The sequence below is a fragment of the Neoarius graeffei genome, chromosome 2, assembly GCF_027579695.1.
Source record: "Neoarius graeffei isolate fNeoGra1 chromosome 2, fNeoGra1.pri, whole genome shotgun sequence".
NCBI classification, from domain to species: domain Eukaryota; kingdom Metazoa; phylum Chordata; class Actinopteri; order Siluriformes; family Ariidae; genus Neoarius; species Neoarius graeffei.
Genome location: NC_083570.1, coordinates 45,172,225 through 45,193,122, shown reverse-complemented (window position 1 = coordinate 45,193,122; position 20,898 = coordinate 45,172,225).

Below are 20,898 nucleotides of genomic sequence, written 5' to 3'. Positions count from 1 at the left end.
ATAAAGCATACCATAACATTTCAGACAAGGTGTCCATGACGAAGCAATCAAACAAACAAAAATTCCTCAAGCATGAGATCACGTCACATTAGATGGAAGATATGAGGTCACATTTTCCAGAAAGTTCCACAGGACGTCTGTTACAGGAGGTGAATATAACCTCCTTTCGGGCTGGGAAAGTCGTGGGTGTGGATAAAGTACCTTTATGAAGTGTGTGTGAAACGATCTCAGGAACAAGACATGACCTTCATATGTGATTGTGACCGAAAGGTTTGGCCTAGTTACAGTTAGCGCTCTGATTCGTCAGTTGATTCTCACGACCTTGGTTTCCCAGTCTAAAGGATTTTAACAGCTTGCTGTTATTTTTTCTCTCTTCATCCTTTTGGCAACTAATAAGTCCCTGTTCAATACAACTAACACACTGATACGAGCGTTCAGCTTTAGTTCTTTATTACTGTATGCTAATTGAACTGAAGTGTTGAACAGAACTGATAATGAGGCCATCTTACAAAGAACAGTTTAGTTTTGAAACAAAACAGCTTCATTTTTATGTTTAACCCCTTTAAAGTCAAACAAAGCCCAAAAAATAAATGCTGTTTGCTGATCATGGGAAGTGCCCTGATGTGCTCTCCGCATGTTTAAATTAAAAATAGAACTTTATAATAAACTTTTATCCATTTTAAAAGTTATGCTCTTGCTAAAAATAGGTTGGGCCGACATGGTGGTGTAGTGGTTAGCACTGTCGCCTCACAGCAAGAAGGTCTTGGGTTTGAGCCCACCGGCCGGCGAGGGCCTTTCTGTGCGGAGTTTGCATGTTCTCCCCGTGTCCGTGTGGCTTTCCTCCGGGTGCTCCGGTTTCCCCCACAGTCCAAAGACATGCAGGTTAGGTTAACTGGTGACTCTAAATTGAGCGTAGGTGTGAATGTGAGTGTGAATGGTTGTCTGTGTCTATGTGTCAGCCCTGTGATGACCTGGCGACTTGTCCAGGGTGTACCCCGCCTCTCGCCCATAGTCAGCTGGGATAGGCTCCAGCTTGTCCACGACCCTGGACAGGATAAGCAGTTATGGATAATGGATGGGTGGATAAAAATAGGCTTACCTGGCTGCAGCCATTTGTGCTGAAACCAGATATGCATTTGTGATGTAACTAGCTCGTAGTAGTAACCCTTTAGTAACACAGAGTCAAATAAAGGTTCTAATTGTAAAAAGAAAGTGTGTGTGTGTTTTCACTACTTCGGATGGGTTAAATACAGAGAAAGAACTTTACTGTGCTGTAGTATATAATGTGAGAAATAAAGGCTTCTAATTCTAAAAATATAGTCAGAAATTTTCTGTAACTATGTGATTTTTACTGGCAAAAAAAATAATAATACACGAATCAACAGACTTCACTTTTATGAAGTGTAAATCTCACTCAGCTAAATAACGCCTACGCAGTACTGACACAGATACTAGTAAACAATGTTCATTGTCAAAGCAATGTGATTCTTGCCGTTTAAAAATATCACTTTTCTCAGTGAATAAAAATAAACAAAAACATGTCACATAAAAAATACAAAGAAAATTGAAAATCTTTTTGAACGGAGGAGAGAAAAAAACTGCGAGTAGCCAGCAATGGAGCGTTTATCGGGGCTAAATATAGGTGCGCTGTATACTGTAGGTGCGCTCAATGTTTACGTGTGTGTGTTGTGTGTTCACTGCTTCAGTGATCTGGCTTATTTTTACACCCAAACATTTGACACTTGGACATCTTTAGGGTTATTTACAGCAATTTAGAAGCGACATATCCACAAGCCTTGTTAAGTCATATGGTGGGAAAGTGAGGTCACAATCTCAGATTCTCTCGTGTAATTTGTACTCAGAGCACGATATTTGAACCTTGGAGACAGTGAGATGTAAGCACCCAGGGACACTGTTTTCACTTGAGTAAAAACAAATGAAACAGACACTTTTTGAGTAGGGCGGCACGGTGGTGTAGTGGTTAGCGCTGTCGCCTCACAGCAAGAAGGTCCTGGGTTTGAGCCCCGGGGCCGGCGAGGGCCTTTCTGTGCGGAGTTTGCATGTTCTCCCCGTGTCCGCGTGGGTTTCCTCCGGGTGCTCCGGTTTCCCCCACAGTCCAAAGACATGCAGGTTAGGTTAACTGGTGACTCTAAATTGAGCGTAGGTGTGAATGTGAGTGTGAATGGTTGTCTGTGTCTATGTGTCAGCCCTGTGATGACCTGGCGACTTGTCCAGGGTGTACCCCGCCTTTCGCCCGTAGTCAGCTGGGATAGGCTCCAGCTTGCCTGCGACCCTGTAGAAGGATAAAGCGGCTAGAGATAATGAGATGAGATGAGACTTTTTGAGTATCTGTACTTTACTTGAGTATTATTTTTTTGGAAACTTATGACTTTAACTTCACTACATTTGAAAGACAAATATCGTACTTTTCACTCCACTACGTTTCTATCAAGGTCCTCGTTTCTCGTTACTATGAAGCAGCTTTGAAAGTGGATATTTTTTTTTCTTTTCTTTTCTAAAATGTGATTGATTTTTTTCACAGGTGACACTGAGACAGTCTATCAGTAATCATTAGGGTCACATTCATAGACTGGATAAAATCAAGTTCAATGATTTCTCAGCAGTATTATTTGAACACGATCAGTTGATGGCAGAATGGAAGGAGACGGTTCTTCTGGGGAATGCACGCACCCATGGCCATAACTAGAACCCATGTATTAGTTTTCTGGAAGGATTAAAGATTTGTTTCGTTTTAAATGTTTGCTTTGTTTGCCGAAAACGAACCACATCACGGCCTACAAAAACTTGCCGTCCAACCTGCGAAAGCATATTGAGGGATATAAACGTTTTATTCCAAGAGAAAGCTTGCAATGAAGTTGTCTGTGCTTTTAGAGCGAGCGATAACGTTGCAATAGCTATGCAGTCCGGTTAGTCAAATGACTTTCTATGGATTTTCCCGCCAAGCTGCCGCAGCCTTGTCCACAGCTAATGTTAACACATAGCTAGTTAACTTGGACACTGTTAGTTAGCATGTAAAAATGGAGTTACGCTAACATGAATAACGTTAGCTTATCTGAAGTCCTTTCAGAAATACATTTTAGCATAATCTTGCCAAATAAACAGAATGTAGAAATCTTTCTTTTCTAGTAGCGTTAACCCAATATGATTTTGAGTTTGAAAAGCGTTTGCTAGCATGTCAGGTGGAGCGTCACTGACTAGCTAGCTTAACGTTAAACCACCATGATGGCACGGCACGTTCATTTTGTGAATTCACATTTCTGTCTTTGGTAACAGCATTAGGTTTTGTAAGCATTGTGGCAATAATACAACGATGCATTGAGAGAAAATGTACATTAATACTTAAGTATTTTTAAAAGCGAGTACTTCAGTACTTTAACTTAAGTAATAATTTGGCTGTCCAACTTTCACTTGTGTCGGAGTAACATTTGACCAGTGGGATCTGTACTTTGACTTGAGTAATGAAGTTGGGTACGTTGTCCACCTCTGTGAAATACACAGTGTACAGGTACAAATATGAACAAGTGAACACTCAAACATGTCTTGTATGGATATTATCTGTCAGTATAAAGGAAAACAAAACGTTTGGGGTTTTGTTTATCTTTAACTCCTGGCTTATGCTACGTTGGTAGTACTTGGTAATGGGAAGTAGTGCTTTATCAAAGCATGTAAAGTTCATAAAAAGCTACTTTAGCTGCTCTTTTATAGCTACAGGCCTGAGTGGCTACTGGTTCTGTTCTACTGTAGTGAACTTAAAACATTTATGCAACATTTTGGACTGAAATTGCAGCACAGCAACAACAGCAGACAATAATAAGTAGCTTAGCAACAAGTGAGCCAGCTACCATTTATTTTCTCAAATCAGTGATTTTTATGGTCAGTGTTTTAGATTTAACCAAGTACTGTGTCTGTATATTTATTAATCTAAAGCCAATTCTACTATAAACACTTTTAAAAGTAGAGAAGGGAGATTTACATTGTTCACAATGAGAGCAGCCATGCTAGTTTAATGTCACGCCATAAACAGGGAAGGAACTGGTAGATGAGAAGACGAACACAAAGTTTACGAGTTGAAATTTTAAGTTGAGAGACGTTTTCTGTGTTTTTTGTTGGTTTTAGGTGGAGGATTACAAGTTGTAACTTCACCTCAAATGCAGCATTATTGTTTGATCTTAAAGCAATAATGCTTTAAAGTGCATATCCTGGACCAAATTTATTTTTTTTATATGAAAGAATGTCCCTTTACACACTCATCCAGAAGGGTAATTTTGCACAAGACCATCTGTCCACAGCAGAAAAAAATAAAATAACAAAACGCGTCTGGAAAAATCCCAAGAGAGTCTGGAGCCAGATTCGTGACGTTATCTGCAGAAGCGCCAGCAGGCTGCGAGAGCTTCGCACAGTTTCAGTGCACAGCCTGTGTAGACCAAGTTTAGCAGCGAGCGATCTTGCATTGAAATATGGAATTGTCACCTGAGCGCAATGTGGGAAACGATGAGTGCTAATCCCATCAAGATTGGTGTTGCTACACCCTCCTACGATACATCTGTTAACCATTTTAATAATTACGTGATAACGTTGAAGAAATTTGCAGAAAACCACCAGGTCATTTTCTCATAAACAAACCAACAATTTGTTGGCTCGATTTCAACTGAATTTTTCTGGTATTGCGCAAGGTGAAAAAATTGCACAAAATGCAAAATGTGACAGATATTTGACCAAAGTTTAATATAAAATAGGAGAATTACATTGATCTTGTTCCTGAATTTACCCATGATATGCACTTTAAGCAATAATCTAAATTCTTGCTCTTAAAGCATATTATTCAGTAACTACAGTGTATTTCACTGATTATTTGTTATACTTACTTCAATGCATCAAGTTTAAAGAACCATCCATCCATCAGAAGAAGAAAAACAATTTTATTCATCACACGTACGCTTGTGAAATTTGTCTCTGCATTTAACCCATCTGAAGCAGTGAACACACACATGTGAGCAATGAGCACACAGAGCAGTGGGCAGCCAGGCTACAGTGCCCGGGTAGCAGTTGGGAGTTAGGTGCCTCACTCAAGGGCACTTCAGCTCAAGGCCACCCCATGTTAACCTAACCACATGTCTTTGAACTGTGGGGGAAACTGGCACACCCAGAGGAAACCCATGCAGACACGGGGAGAACATGCAAACTTCACACAGAAAGGCCACTGGGCTCAAACTCAGAACCTTCTTGCTGTGAGGCAACAGTGCTAACCACTACACCACCGTGCCGCCCCTGTTCTGCTTACCTGTCAGGATTGCGTCAGAAACTAGAGCCAGTCCCAGCTGTCTTCAGGTGAGAGGCAGGGTTCACCCTGGACAGATTGCCAATCTGTCACAAGACTAACACAGAGACGAACAACTATTCACACTCACATTCACACCTATGGACAATATAGAGTAGCCAACTGACCCAATCCACATGTCTTTGGACTGTAGGAGGAAACCGGAGCACCCAGAGGAAACCCACTCATGAATGATCACACATTAAAGGAGAACTGAAGTCATTTTTAAACTTGCTTTATTTCTTAATTGACATGTTATTCAATTACGTTTTCGGTTTTAGTAACCTTATATCGTGACTCATATTGGCAACTAATTGCAATTAAATATTCTACTTATCGGCCTATTCGGTTTTTAGCCACGTTGAATTTAGTTCGTTTGGTCCATGGCAAGCGTCACTTATCCGCGCGATCTTCACAAGACTTGTGCAAGACGTCGAAATGTGAAGTGTCAGCCAGGTGTCAGTGCCGCCATTTTAAAAACTGTTTTCCAAACGAAATATTGCACAAAAACGAGTTTAAATGACGATTACTGCCGACTTTTTTCAAACTTTTCTGATTGCTATCAAAACAAACAAAACTTCCGGTTTGATTACGTCAGCATTCAAAAGAGGGCGCGTGCGTCTTTTGACAACCCGTGTCTGAAATCGCTCCCTACTCACTGTACAGGGTATATAGTGGGGATGCCATTTTGTAGTGCTGTCAGAAACCTTAGTGAGGATTATTTACACCCTATATAGTGCACTCAAAGTATCCTACAATGCATCACAAAATGTAGTGTACAACGATGGTCACTAACCAAAGCAATATATCCCATCATGCATTACAGTCACGCTGAAAGAAATCAAATTAAAAGTTTCAAATTTGATTTAATAAAAGGCAGCGGCAAAGAAGAAAGTATTCAGCCTTGATTTTAAAAAAAGCTGAAAGATGCAGGGACTTTGTATTGATTAATGTGAGAAATACGCTCAGTATAATATGGATTTATCACAAAAATACGTGTTTATTATTTTGAAAACCCACCAGCCGACTGATCTGGCACGTTTTAATTGTGCGACAGTAATGACGTAAATACCAGCGCGACGGACTAGTGTCCGAAAGCGTTTTTTTCATTTTACCAATGAGCTCACTATATAGTCCTCTATATTGTAATTCCCTATATAGGGAGTAGGGAGCAGTAAACAAGTGAGCGATTTCGGACACAGGGAACGTTGACGTAAATACCAGCGCATCTTTTGACAACGTTGGCAGATGTTGGCCACTTTGATTTCCACTGTACGTTTTACTTCCATCCTACGAAGTCTCGCACCGGTCTCAATGAATCACTTTACGGCCATTGCTTTGACATATGGACTGATATATTACAGAGCATATTTCAAACACTCATAACTTGCTACAGCAGCGACAAAATAGCTATGCATTCCTATATTTAATAAAATGAGATAAATAGAATTTTGATCTCATCTCATCTCATTATCTCTAGCCGCTTTATCCTGTTCTACAGGGTCGCAGGCGAGCTGGAGCCTATCCCAGCTAACTATGGGCGAAAGGCAGGGTACACCCTGGACAAGTCGCCAGGTCATCACAGGGCTGACACATAGACACAGACAACCATTCACACCTACGGTCAATTTAGAGTCACCAGTTAACCTAACCTGCATGTCTTTGGACTGTGGGGGAAACCGGAGCACCCGGAGGAAACCCACGCGGACACGGGGAGAACATGCAAACTCCACACAGAAAGGCCCTTGCCGGCCACGGGGCTCAAACCCAGGACCTTCTTGCTGTGAGGCGACAGCGCTAACCACTACACCACCGTGCCGCCCCTAGAATTTTGATAATAAAAAAAATTTGCCTTCAGTTCTCCTTTAAAGGTAACTGTTGTCACCATTTAGTCATGACAGCAATTTATCTGTAGCTTTATAAGAAAAGAAATGTGATGAAACTTTACAAATTTTATTGAATAGATTGTTTACTATTTCTTACTCTAACAAGACAAAACTGTATTTGTATGAAGTATGAAGTGTTGAACAGAATGAAGTAACCCGATCAGATTGAATTGTCTAGACGTTGTTCAGCTACTGAGTTCGAATAACTTAATTCAGATCAGGAGATAAAACATCTGAACACATTTGAGTTGTGATGATTCACTTCATGTAGTCTGTTGCACTGTTCAGTTTACTTTAAGGAAAAAGGAATGTAAATCTGGACCCACGGACACATCCTGGAGAAAACATGTTGGTTATGCAGGTATCCAAGAGCAATAGGCAACAACTATGTGTTTTGGTGACTGTGTGATTGCACAAGTTGGCGAAGTGAAGCGAGTCTCCCCCTTACCGAGGCCCACACACAGCAGCAGTTTAGCATGTCTCGACACGTCCCTTCAGCCTCGTTTAGCCTGCTCGAGTGGGCCTTTACTTCCCAGCTATTTATAGTATGACTGGGGTCTGAGGGAGGACTGGTGGCTTTACTCTTCACTTCAGGGACGTGGGCTGATAGTGTGAGAGCCTCTAAATAATCTTTAACAATCAGGCACATTCTACAGCAAAGCTACAGTACTAAACCAGAAACAGTGTGTCTGTAATTATGAGGGTGTACACTGTTATTCATGATTCATCTCATTCAGTCAGTCTGAGCTGGAATGACTTGGCTGCAAATCCGTACCAGGATAGGACATGGTTAATGCTTTACTGCTTGTTTGGTTGGAGTGCAGTTCATTTCCAGTTGAGGTGTTAATCAGGTTATCTGTATAGTTGTTTTGACTGCCATATTGTGGACAGATATCCTATTCCTATTCAGGTTAGACAGGTATAATGAACCAGATGCTGGTAATAGAATTAGTCACTGCCTTGTTAGTATCATACTCTCTCTCTCTCTCTCTCTCTCTCTCTCTCTCTCTCTCTCTCTTTCTCTCATTATGTAAACAGAGCTTCATGCTGATTATGTGATTAGCTCGTTTGTCCACATTAATCTGCTTGTGGATTTCTGATACGGTTCCTAGCTTAAGAAAAGTAGAGCTTTCAGCGAGGAATTAAGTCACTTCCACTGGTGACTCAGATACAAAAAAAAAAATCATTTCAAGGAGTGGAAAAAACCTGCAAACACACACACACACACACACACACACACACACACACACACACTCTCTCTCTCTCTGTCTCTCAGTATTGTGAAATATTGCTTTCTCTGATCCACCTCATGTGAGTGTATAAACTTGTTTTTGCGATAGTTGAGTACCCCCCCCCCCCCCCCCCCCCCTGAAATTCATGTGTTTCCTTTGCTTGTTTTTTTTTTTTTAGTTTGAGCATTAAGCAGGTTAATCCCAAATGAGGATGGGTTCCCTTTTGAGTCTGGTTCCTCTCAAGGATTCTTCCTCATGTTGTCTGAGGGAGTTTTTCCTCGCCATCGTCGCCTCAGGCTTCCTCATCAGGGATAATTACATTTATGAGGGATAAAATTAGCTCATGTTTAAAGTCTTTATTTTTCTGTGAAGCTGCTTTGCAACAATGTCTGTTGTTAAAAGTGCTATACAAATAAACTGACTTGACTTTGTGGAAACCTGGCTGGAGAAGGCGCCAAGCAGAACATCAGTAGGAAGCTAAGAACCATGGGCGCCGCCAGGGGGGGAAAGGTTAAAATAATTCTAGGGGCCCAGCACTGCCATGGGGCCCTTTAAGGGGCTGATAATTTCTAGTGGCGCCCCTGCTAAGAACCAAAGCAAGCTAAGCATCCAAAGCCCCATTGCTAAACTGTTCTTTTCCCCTTAAGAGTATACCTGAACCATGACAAAATTTCTATCGATAGTGACTAATCCCAGTTTGAGGGCCTTGTCTTTAAGCAGATGCTACAACCTCACTTTATGACCTACGTACGTATATACAGTGTCTTGCAAAAGTATTCATCCCCCTTTGTGTTTGTCCTGTTTTGTCGCATTACAAGATGGAATTAAAATGGATTTTTGGGAGGGTTAGCACCATTTGATTTACACAACATGCCTACCACTTTAAAGGTGAAAATCGTTGTTTTATTGTGACACAAACAATAATTAAGATGAAAAAAAAAACAGAAATCTGGAGTGTGCATAGGTATTCACCCCCTTTCATTTGAAACCCCTAAATAAGAGCTGGTCCAACCAATTCACTTTATAAGGCACATAATTAGTTCATTAAGATCCACCTGTGTGCAATCAACGTGTCACATGATCTGTCACATGATGTCTGGATAAATCAACCTGTTCTGGAAGGACCCTGACTCTGCAACACTACTAAGCAAGCAACATGAAAACCAAGGAGCCTCCAAACAGGTCAGAGACAAAGTTGTGGAGAAGTATAGATCAGGGTTGGGTTATAAAAAATATCCCAAACTTTGAATATCCCAGGGAGCGCCATTAAATCCATTATAGCAAAATGGAAAGAATATGGCACCACTATAAACCTGACAAAAGAAGGCCGCCCACCAAAACTCACAGACCAGGCAAGGAGGGCATTAATCAGAGATACAAGAAAGACACCAAAGATAACACTGAAGGAGCTGCAAAGATCCACAGCGGAGATGGGAGTATCTGTCCATAGGACCACTTTAAGCCATATACTCCACAGAGAGGGGCTTTGTGGAAGAGTGGCCAGAAAAATAGCCATTGCTTTAGAAAACATGTTTGGAGTTTGCCCAACAGCATGGAAGAAGATTATCTGATTAAATGAGACTAAAATTGATCTTTTTGGCCATCATGGGAAATGCCATTCGTGACACAAACCCAACACCCTGAGAACACCATTCTTACAGTGAAGCATGGTGGTGGCAGCCTCATGCTGTGGGGATGTTTTTCATCTGCAGGAACAGGAAAGTTGGTCAGGACTGAAGGAAAGATGGATGGCACTAAATACAGGGCAATTCAGGAGGAAAACCTGTTAGAGTCAGCCAGAGGTTTGAGACCGGGACAAAGGTTCACAATCTATCAAGACAAGGACCCTAAACATACTGCTAAAGCTACACTGGAGTGGTTTAAAGGGAAACTGGAATGGCTTAATCAAAGCCCAGACCTCAATCCACTTGAGAATCTGTGGCATAACTTGAAGATTGCTGTGCACCAATGCAACCCATCTAACTTGAAGCAGTTGAAGCAGTTTTGCCTTGAGGAATGGGCAAAAATCCCAGTGGCTAGATGTGCTAAGCTAATAGAGACATACCCCAAGAGACTTGCAGCTGTAATTGCAGCAAAAGGTGGCTCTACAAAGTATTGACTTTGAGGGGGTGAATACCTATGCACACTTCAGATTTCTGTTGTTTCATCTTAATTATTGTTTGTGTCACAATAAAACAAGAAGTTTCACCTTTAAAGTGGTAGGCATGTTGTGTAAATCAAATGGTGTTAACCCTCCAAAAATCCAATTTAATTCCAGCTTGTAATGCGACAAAGCAGGACAAACACCAAGGGGGATAAATACTTTTGCAAGACACTGTAATGTACATGGTCATATTTTGACGGTTTCTAGACATCAAAGTCCCCATAATTCCCTAAAGTTGTTTTACTTTAACAAAGTTTACAAAGTTGTATTGCATTTTCTTACTATGTACTCAATATTGAACAATATTAAATACAATGCAGTGCTTTTATTAAGACACAGATTGAATATTTGAAGGTCTTCATTACTGTGAAAAATAAACTGTTGGGAAGTAGAGCTTTGAGTTTTACCCTAAATACATCATTTACATGTTGTAGTCTGTTCCAAGCTACACAGTGGAAGGGGATAATTCCAGCCCTCATCATCACTTCCTGAGAAGAAATAAAGAAGAAAACAGAAGAGCTGGAAGAAAGAGGAAGTGACAGAATGACTCATAAAAGCTTTGTGTTTGTTATGGTGAGTACTTCAGTATTTATGAAGATAGGACCAGGCCTGGACATGTTGTTCATTTCTTTCCCTATCACAGCCAACACTCTTCCAACATTCTCAACTTGAAGAAGAAAAAGAAGAAGAAGAAGCCAAGCCAAGAAGCCTTTATTTGTCAAACATATGCTCAAGCACAGACTTAAGCACACAGTGAAATTTAACATCTGCATTTAACCCAGCTGAAGCAGTGAACACACACATGCACAAACACAAGTGAGCAATGAGCACACACACATACCCAGAGCAGTGGGCAGCTATGCTACAGCACCCGGGGAGCAGTTGGGGGTTACGTGTCTCTCTCAAGGGCACGTCAGCCCAACCTCAGGTCAAGGCCGCCCCGTGTTAACCTAACTGCATGTCTTTGGACTGTGAGAAGAAACCCATGCAGACACAGGGAGAACAGGCAAACTCCACACAGAAAGGCCCCCGTCAGCCACTGTGCTCAAACCCAGAACCTCAAACCCTAACAGTCCTAACCACTATACCACCGTGCCACCCGAATTTGCAGAAATATGGTTGTTTTCATTTTTGATGGGTAGGGCTGTAATCTCTAGACAGTCCTACCATAACCTTTGAGCTGTAACGTTCCTGGATCTCGGGCTTGTGGCTTGAATTGGCTCTGTTCAAACACTCTGTCAAATTCCCCACCACCACAACCTCTACGGCATGACATTTTCACCATGAAACAAAGTGTGACGAATTACTGAGAAATTATACCTCAGTGAAAATACATACACGATACAGCCATTTAACAGCCAACAGTTTGTGCACCCCTGACCATCACATCATCCATCCCATATGTTCTTGTTGAACATCTCATTCCAGATTTATTCCCATTTACTGTTATAAACTTGGGCGGCACAGTGGTGTCATGGTTAGCACTGTTGCCTCACAGCAAGAAGGTTCTGTGTTCGAGCCTGGGGGCCTTTCTGTTACCCCTTTTCCACCAAATCAGTTCCAGGGCTGGTTCGGGGCCAGTGCTGGTGCTGGTTCACAACTCGTTCAACTTGCGAGCCAGCTGAGAACCAGTTTGCTTTTCCATGCTCGCGGTGCTAAGAGAAGCCACGTCATTACGTCGCTGTATACGTCATTACGTCGCTGTATATGTCAGTTATGTCGCTACGTTTGCTTACACCTTGGCGTGAATATCAAAGCAAAAACAACGCGGAAGAAGCAGCAACAACAACAACAATAATAATAATAATAATGGATGACTTCGCGTTTGTACAGCTGCTGCTTCTCGGCACTTAGAAATGGCAATCTTTCGCGGTCTTGTTATTGTTGTTGGTCTTAACAACTCCGCCCCCCCGCTGATGTAAGCGGTTCTTTCCTCTGGCCCAGCAGAGAGTTGGTGCTAGCCTGGAACCGTTTTTTCTGGCCCCAGAGCCAGTTCTTTGTCAGTGGAAACAGAAAACCCGGTTCCAAACTAAGCACTGGCCCCGAACCAGCCCTGGAACTGCTTTGGTGGAAAAGGGGCATGTGTGGAGTTTGCATGCTCTCCCTGTGTCTGTGTGGGTTTCTTCCGGGTGCTCAGATTTCCCCCACAGTCCAAAGACATGCAGGTTCGGCTAATTGGTGACTCTAAATTGACCGTAGGTGTGAATGTGAGTGTGAATGGTTGTTTGTCTCTAAGTGTCAGCCCTGTGATGATCTGGTGACTTATTCAGGATATACCTGCCTCTCGCCCATAGTCAGCTGGGATAGGCTCCAGCTTGCCTGTGACCCTGTACAGGATAAGCAGTTACGGATAATGGAAATGGAAATGTTATAAACTCCACTCTTCTGGGAGGGCTTTCCACTAGATTTTGGGGCGTGGTTGTGGGGATTCATGTTCATTCAGCTACAAGAGCATTAGTGAGATCAGGTACTGATGTTGAGTGAGGAGATCTGGGGTGCAGTCGGTGTTCTAGTTTATCTCAAAGGTGTTCAGTGGGGTTGAGGTCAGGGCTCTGAAGTATTCTTCCACTCCAACTTTGGTACACCACAGAGCTCACTTTGTAGACAAAGACATTCTATACAGTTGTGTGCTTCAAACTTTCTATGAACAGTTTGGTGTCAGAACCTAATATGGGTGTGATAGTCAGGGGTGCACATACGTTTGGCCATAGTGTGTATAATGTATCAAAATGTCTCATTCATCTCATCTCATTATCTCTAGCCGCTTTATCCTTCTACAGGGTCGCAGGCAAGCTGGAGCCTATCCCAGCTGACTACGGGCGAAAGGCGGGGTACACCCTGGACAAGTCGCCAGGTCATCACAGGGCTGACACAGACAACCATTCACACTCACATTCACACCTACGGTCAATTTAGAGTCACCAGTTAACCTAACCTGCATGTCTTTGGACTGTGGGGGAAACCGGAGCACCCGGAGGAAACCCATGCGGACACGGGGAGAACATGCAAACTCCACACAGAAAGGCCCTCGCCGGCCCCGGGGCTCGAACCCAGGACCTTCTTGCTGTGAGGCGACAGCGCTAACCACTACACCACCGTGCCGCCCATGTACACATGTATTTAAAAGATTTTAAATGATGAAATTAAGTTAATGGCATGTTTTCATGTGAAAAATAACTGACATTGTGAAGCATCTGGAAATATCATTCAAGCCTACTCTGTAGGTTTGCTGGTCATCCATTCATTATCTGTAGCCACTTATCCTGTTCTACAGGGTCGCAGGCAAGCTGGAGCCTATCCCAGCTGACTACGGGTGAGAGGCGGGGTACACCCTGGACAAGTCGCCAGGTGTTCACACTCAGTCAATTTAGAGCCACCAATTAGCCTAACCTGCATGTCTTTGGGGGAAACCGGAGCACCCGGAGGAAACCCACACGGACAGAACATGCAAACTCCACACAGAAAGGCCCTCGCTGGCCGCTGGGATCGAACTCTGGACCTTCTTGCTGTGAGGCGACAGCGCTAACCACTACACCACCGTGCCGCCCAGTTTGCTGGTCATATGTACGATAAATAAATACACAGGTTGATCATGAAGTAATCAGCTGTAAAATATCATGTCACTTACAGGTAGATTGAATTTGCTTAGTTAATGATGTTAGCTGCTGGAAACGATGCAAGTCTAACCTGGCATGAGGAAACAAATCAGGTAAATTTAGCTCAATATAACCAGTTAATGTTAGCAAATTAGTGAAACTCACCATGCTTTTTCAACTTAGATGGAGTTCATGCTTTTTATAGAGGCAAAGGAGATGCACCAGAAAAACACGTATACTCATAACAAGTACACTAATGAAATACTTCTTCATGTATTCTCCACCAATGCAAATGATGGAAGTAAAGAATTTGCTGTTAAGTCATCAAGCAGAATGAGTAAACGTTTGTTCAACACCAGTTTGAATGAATGAGTGTGTGTTCAGAGTGTGGTGTAACTGTATGTGTGTGTGTGTGTCATGGGGTGTGTGTGGTGATACTCAGTCTGCTTTCCTCCTCTCCCACCCTATTCCCCGACTCTCACACCTGCAAGGAGATATGAAACGGCTTGTTCATTAGGCTCCCTGGTGACCAGGATCACGCCTTGAGTGAAGCTGAGACCTGACAATTCATTAATTGATGATTCACGTGTCCAGTTAGAACTTGCTCTTTTCTGCTCCAGGAGATTGTGCTGCTGTTCACACGTCTCCTATGGAGCTTTCCCCAACATACACACACGCCTGTTTCCACATGCTCTCAAACACCTTAAGGGAGTCTGCAATAGCAGCAATATTGGAAGGGAAAAATATTACCACTATCTTCCATTAGAAAGGTGCTGCCTGAAGTAGTCAGGGAACATCTGATTATTGCAAGTGGGTCTCTGTTATTATTCTTTCCATGCAGTAGTTCCATGAAATATGGACAGTAGACAAGCTGAGGCTAAGAAAACCTTTTTTTCTTTTTCTTTTCTTTTTTAAAGCTCATTCAATATAAATAAGTATCATACATATGGGCCACTTTTTCAATGGAATAAAAACGTATTCTGTTCCCTTCTAGTGGGTTTATTGATAGCATGCAATATTGTTATCATATCGCTTATCCTCCATGTATTTTTTTCGCGGTCTTGTTTCCATCAAATCCTGCGCTCTGATTGGCTGGCGAGCGGGTCCGTATCCTACGATACGGACCCCAGTTACGGACCCCAGATACGGACCTTTGGCGACTCGCTCGTTCACAACAGCAAACATAGTAGCAATTTTTGTCAACATTTATCTTTTTTTAAAAATAAGTTTTATTTATAAGATTTTTTTCAAAAATCTTATAAATTTTTGCCAGCATTTCTCAGGAGAATAGCATGAATTTTACACCATGAATAGCGATAATGACAGTCTTCACAGCGAAAGCGAGTTTTACTACCTTGAGGAAGAAGAAATAAAAGAATACATTTCAGGAGAAAGCTAAAAAGCTGTAACTGCTGCCAACGCCGAGCAAAAACATGGCTGAATCCTGAATGACTCAATTTTGTATAAATAGGGGGCTACATAGGCGGCAAACTGTACTTTTTTTCCTGACATGGAAGTGCACTTGTATACCGAGGAGGAAGCCATTTGCATTACAGCCGTGAATGAGGATTCAAAATCGCGGCTCGCCTCGGCTCGGTTTTCCTTTCGGGCGCTCTCGTTTTCTGTTAGAATTTGGTAAAGAAAAAAATAAATATATTATTTTAAAAAAACCTGTAACTGTTGCTAACGCCGAGCAAAAACATGGCTGAATCCTGAATGACTCCTATTTGTATAAATAGGGGACTACATAGGCGGCAAAATGTAGTTTTTTTTTCCTGCCATGGAAGTGCACTTGTATACCGAGGAGGAAGCAATTTGCATTATAGCCGTGAATGACGATTCAAAATGGCGTCTCGGCTCGGTTTTCCCTTTCGGGCACTCTCATTTCTGTTAGAATTTGGTAAAGAAAAAATAAATATATTATTTACCAGCTTAAGTATGGTGAAATACCGTGACCTCGGTCAGTACTTTCAAGACCTCAGTCATGGTATTTCAGGATACGGACCTCCCAGCTGGTAAATAACATATATTTATTTTTTTCGCGGTCCAAATCCTGCGCTCTGATTGGCTGGCGAGCGGGTCCATATCCTACGGCACGGACCTCAGTTATGGACCCCGGTTATGGACCTCTGGCGACTTGCTCGTTCACAACAACAACAAACATAGTAGCATTTTTTGTCAACGTTTATCTTTTTTTAATAAGATTTATTTATAAGATTATCAAAAATCTTATACATTTTTGCCAGCATTTCTCAGGAGAATAGCATTAATTTTACAGCATGGATAGCGATAATGACAGTGTTCACAGCAAAAGCGAGTTTTACTACCCTGAGGAAGAAAAAATAAAATAAAACATTTCAGGAGAAAGCTAAAACCTGTAACTTGCTAACGCCGAGCAAAAACATGGCTGAATCCTGAATGACTTCTATTTGTATAAATAGGGGACTACATAGGCAGCAAAATGTAGTTTTTTTCCTGCCATGGAAGTGCACTTGTATACTGAGGAGGAAGCCATTTGCATTACAGCCGTGAATGAGGATTCAAAATGGTGGCTCGGCTCGGTTTTCCCTTTCGGGCGCTCTCGTTTTCTGTTAGAATTTGGTAAAGAAAAAATAAATATATTATTTACCAGCTTAAGGTCGAAATGGTGAAATGGTGAAATACCGTGACCTTGGCCTTGAATACTGACCTCGGCCCAGAGGGCCTCGCTCAGTACTTTCAAGACCTCGGTCACGGTATTTCACCATACGGACCTCCCAGCTGGTAAATAACATATATATATTATGCCCTCTCCCCAATGGAGAATGAGCGTGCAATATTGCTATAATATTGCACGTTGTCAAGACAACATGACATCACATATTGGAGCTCATGCAGAGATCCAATGAGAAAACTTTTCTGCTGTGCATGCACATGATCATTTCTTTGTCTGCCAGGAAAGAGAGAAGACGAGGCTAATCCAGTGCTACTGCTAGGTTAAGCACTAAATAAATAAACTGAAAATTGAAACTGAAGACGTGCTGAACACTTGAAAGGCTACCAAAACTTCATTATATATTCTTCATGCATATTTACAAGAGAAAAACATACCAACTGACATCGAAAAACCGGCAAAGAGACACATCAGAGATGTAAAACTTCCACACTAGCGAGTGACTGTGACAGTTTGTAAACAAACATAGCCACCAGGTTTGCTTCGTTAAAAGCAGAAGATTTTGAGAGAATTTTGGCTGCCAGGTCGCTCCGTTGTGTGTAGTTGTCGATGTTGATATTAAAAGTAACTAAGTAAATTACACAGGGAAAATAATAATAATATTCAGCTTGACTGCGCTAGCATTGGCCTTCGCTAACACTACACTAACTGGAAGGTAACTGCACGGCTGTGTTAACCAGCACTGAGTTGCAGGTAAGCTAGCGTTGGCCTTCGCGAACGGTACTGCTACACCAGCTGGAAGGACTGCCACGCTAACAGCACCGAGTTGCAGGTAAGCTAGCGTTGGCCTTTGAGAATGCTGATATGAAGAGAGCGTGTATATGTAATAATAAAATAATAATAATTGCTGGCTTTTTTTGTGGTCTATCAGATATATTCCATTCAGCTCGTCTTCAACTCATTCAATATCATGCTAGCTGAATGGAATATATCTGATAGACCACTCAAAGCCAGCCAATATAATTTAATTATTATACATACAGGACACTTTTTCAATGGAATAAAAACATCGATTCTATTCCCTTCTAGCGGGTTTCATTCATTTGGTTTGACAGCATGCAATATTGTTAGCATATCGCTTATCCTACATGTATTACGCCACTCTACCCAATGGAGAATAAGCGTTGAATATGGTTTACAATATTGCATGGTTGTCAAGACAACATGACGTCACACATCGGAGATGTAAAACTTCTGTGCTAGTGAGCGACTGTGACAGTTCGTAAACAAACATGGCCGCCAGATTTGCTTTGTTAAATACGGAAGATTGTGAGAGAATTTTGAAAGAGTAAGGCGCATTGAACACCCAAAAGGAATGTGTCTCATCTCATTATCTGTAGCCGCTTTATCCTGTTCTACAGGGTCGCAAGCAAGCTGGAGCCTATCCCAGCTGACTACGGGCGAAAGGCGGGGTACACCCTGGACAAGTCGCCAGGTCATCACAGGGCTGACACATAGACACAGACAACCATTCACACTCACATTCACACCTACGGTCAATTTAGAGTCACCAGTTAACCTAACCTGCATGTCTTTGGACTGTGGGGGAAACCGGAGCACCCGGAGGAAACCCACACGGACACGGGGAGAACATGCAAACTCCACACAGAAAGGCCCTCGCCGGCCACGGGGCTCAAACCCGGACCTTCTTGCTGTGAGGCGACAGCGCTAACCACTACACCACCGTGCCGCCCCGGAATGTGTATGTATACTAATAATAATTTTGGCTGGCTTTTTTTTTTTTTTGGTATATCAGATATATTCCATTCAGCTAGCATGATATTGAACAAATCTTTGCGAGCCATAAATCTATTTTTTGGTTAGAATATCATGAATCGGTTCCCCATGCCCAGATGATAATTTTAACGTCACTTAAACGTTAAAAGGAAAACTGGGCTTGGCCTGTATTCAGGCAAAACATGTCTTCATGCTCTGAGTGATGAGGAATAAGAAGCCACTTACACATACTAGTGGCTTGACTCATCAGAGTCACTGCCTCCTCATGCTCACTTTCCATCCAGTTATGTGTTCTTCGCTCAGTCACACACAGAGGTCATAAAACATACAATTCATCAAACGTACAAGGAAAATCTATTGGCAAATCTACAAATTCATTCCATACTTTTCCTGTGACGTGCTACAAGCTTTAGTATATTACAGTATGACATATGAGAATACAAATTAAAATGAAGCCGCGTTTGCTAAAAGCTTACTAAAGCATCGTTCTTTTCTTATCTGTTAACTTACACTAGCTAACAGAAAAGAAGACAAAAAGGCGTTATATAACTATATACAGGAACAAGGACAAGGCAGTCCAATCTGAATGTGGGCACACTGGTCAACAAGCACAAACCGAGTGACCATTTAAAGCAAGAACAAGCACAGAACGTCTGATTATCTATCACAAGCACTATTCAAGCTGATTGGGTCTTGAGTGATGTGTCCCACGAGAGTGCTGATAGCTCTGATGAAGAAACAGTCCTTCAGATGGAAAACACACTTACAGTCCAGCCTGAAGACAGAGTAGCAAGGTCACAACTTTCCACAAAGATAAACGTTTAGAATGGAGTGTTTTTTTTTGTGTGTGTGTTATCTATTTCCACCAAACAAATCCAGACATTCAGATTTATCTTTCCTTGAAAACTAGGGCAGAATAAAACCAGTATGTACTGGCGTAAAGCTTAAGCCTTAGTACGGTATCATTTTTTCCGAAAAGTTTGTTTTGAGCTTCTGATAAAACGTCTTTTTTTCCAGGATGATCACTTTCTGTTAGGGATGAGTAGTGGAAAGCACAGAGCCACAAAATGACATATAGTATAAGGAACCTTCGACAGATCTGCAATCTGTCATGAAACTAGATGCGAAAACTGAGAAATGACATTTAATGTGGCCCTAAGTTCAGGATTTCCCCTTACACCGTGGGTAATTCCGCAACTCATGTTACAGAAGTCAGCTGTATTTTCGAGCGAAAAGCACTAAAATGGCTTGATATGGTGTGCCATATGCACCTAGTTACACCTACACCTACATCTTTCTGAAAAATAATACCTGAACCATGCTACAGTGATTTGGGACATCAGCACATGATTTGTACTACCTTTACACCTATTTTGTTACAGTAGATCATCTATAGCATGTGCACGATATGGACAAAAGTTTCTCCTCACTTCCCCAAACTGTTATCACAAACTAGGAAACACATTTATATTTTCAACCTCAAGCTTTTCGGGGTTGACTTCCTGTTTGATGATGACCACACATCTTTATATGATGTCATACTACTGTATATTATCAGGTAGGTTATGCTTACTTGTCTCAAGCGCTTCCCTTGCAAAGGCTCAGGAACAAAAGCTTTGACTTTTACTTCTCAGGTCAGATAACAAAACCTGCTCAGTTAAAAACTATCCCAGTTTACCAGATGTTTCAATATTGTACCTGAATTCACTCTATGCTACAGACGATGCAGATCTGATATTGGGCTGATAACAGTAAAACACGGTCGATCGAATATTGGAGAAGAATTTATTAAAAATAATTAATTTGATTCTGTAACAAATAGAAATGATTGGAAATGGATTTGGAAAAGATTAGGAAATGTTTACCTATATAGAGATTTTATTATATTTATACCTTATACTTTATTATATTTACAGTATAACTGATTTTTTTTTTTGTGTGTGTGTGTGAAAACTGCATTTTTTTCTCATCATTATCTCTAGCCGCTTTATCCTGTCCTACAGGGTCGCAAGCAAGCTGGAGCCTATCCCAGCTGACTATGGGTGAAAGGCGGGGTACACCCTGGACAAGTCACCAGGTCATCACAGGGCTGACACATAGACACAGACAACCATTCACACTCACATTCACACCTACGCTCAATTTAGAGTCACCAGTTAACCTAACCTGCATGTCTTTGGACTGTGGGGGAAACCGGAGCACCCGGAGGAAACCCACGCGGACACGGGGAGA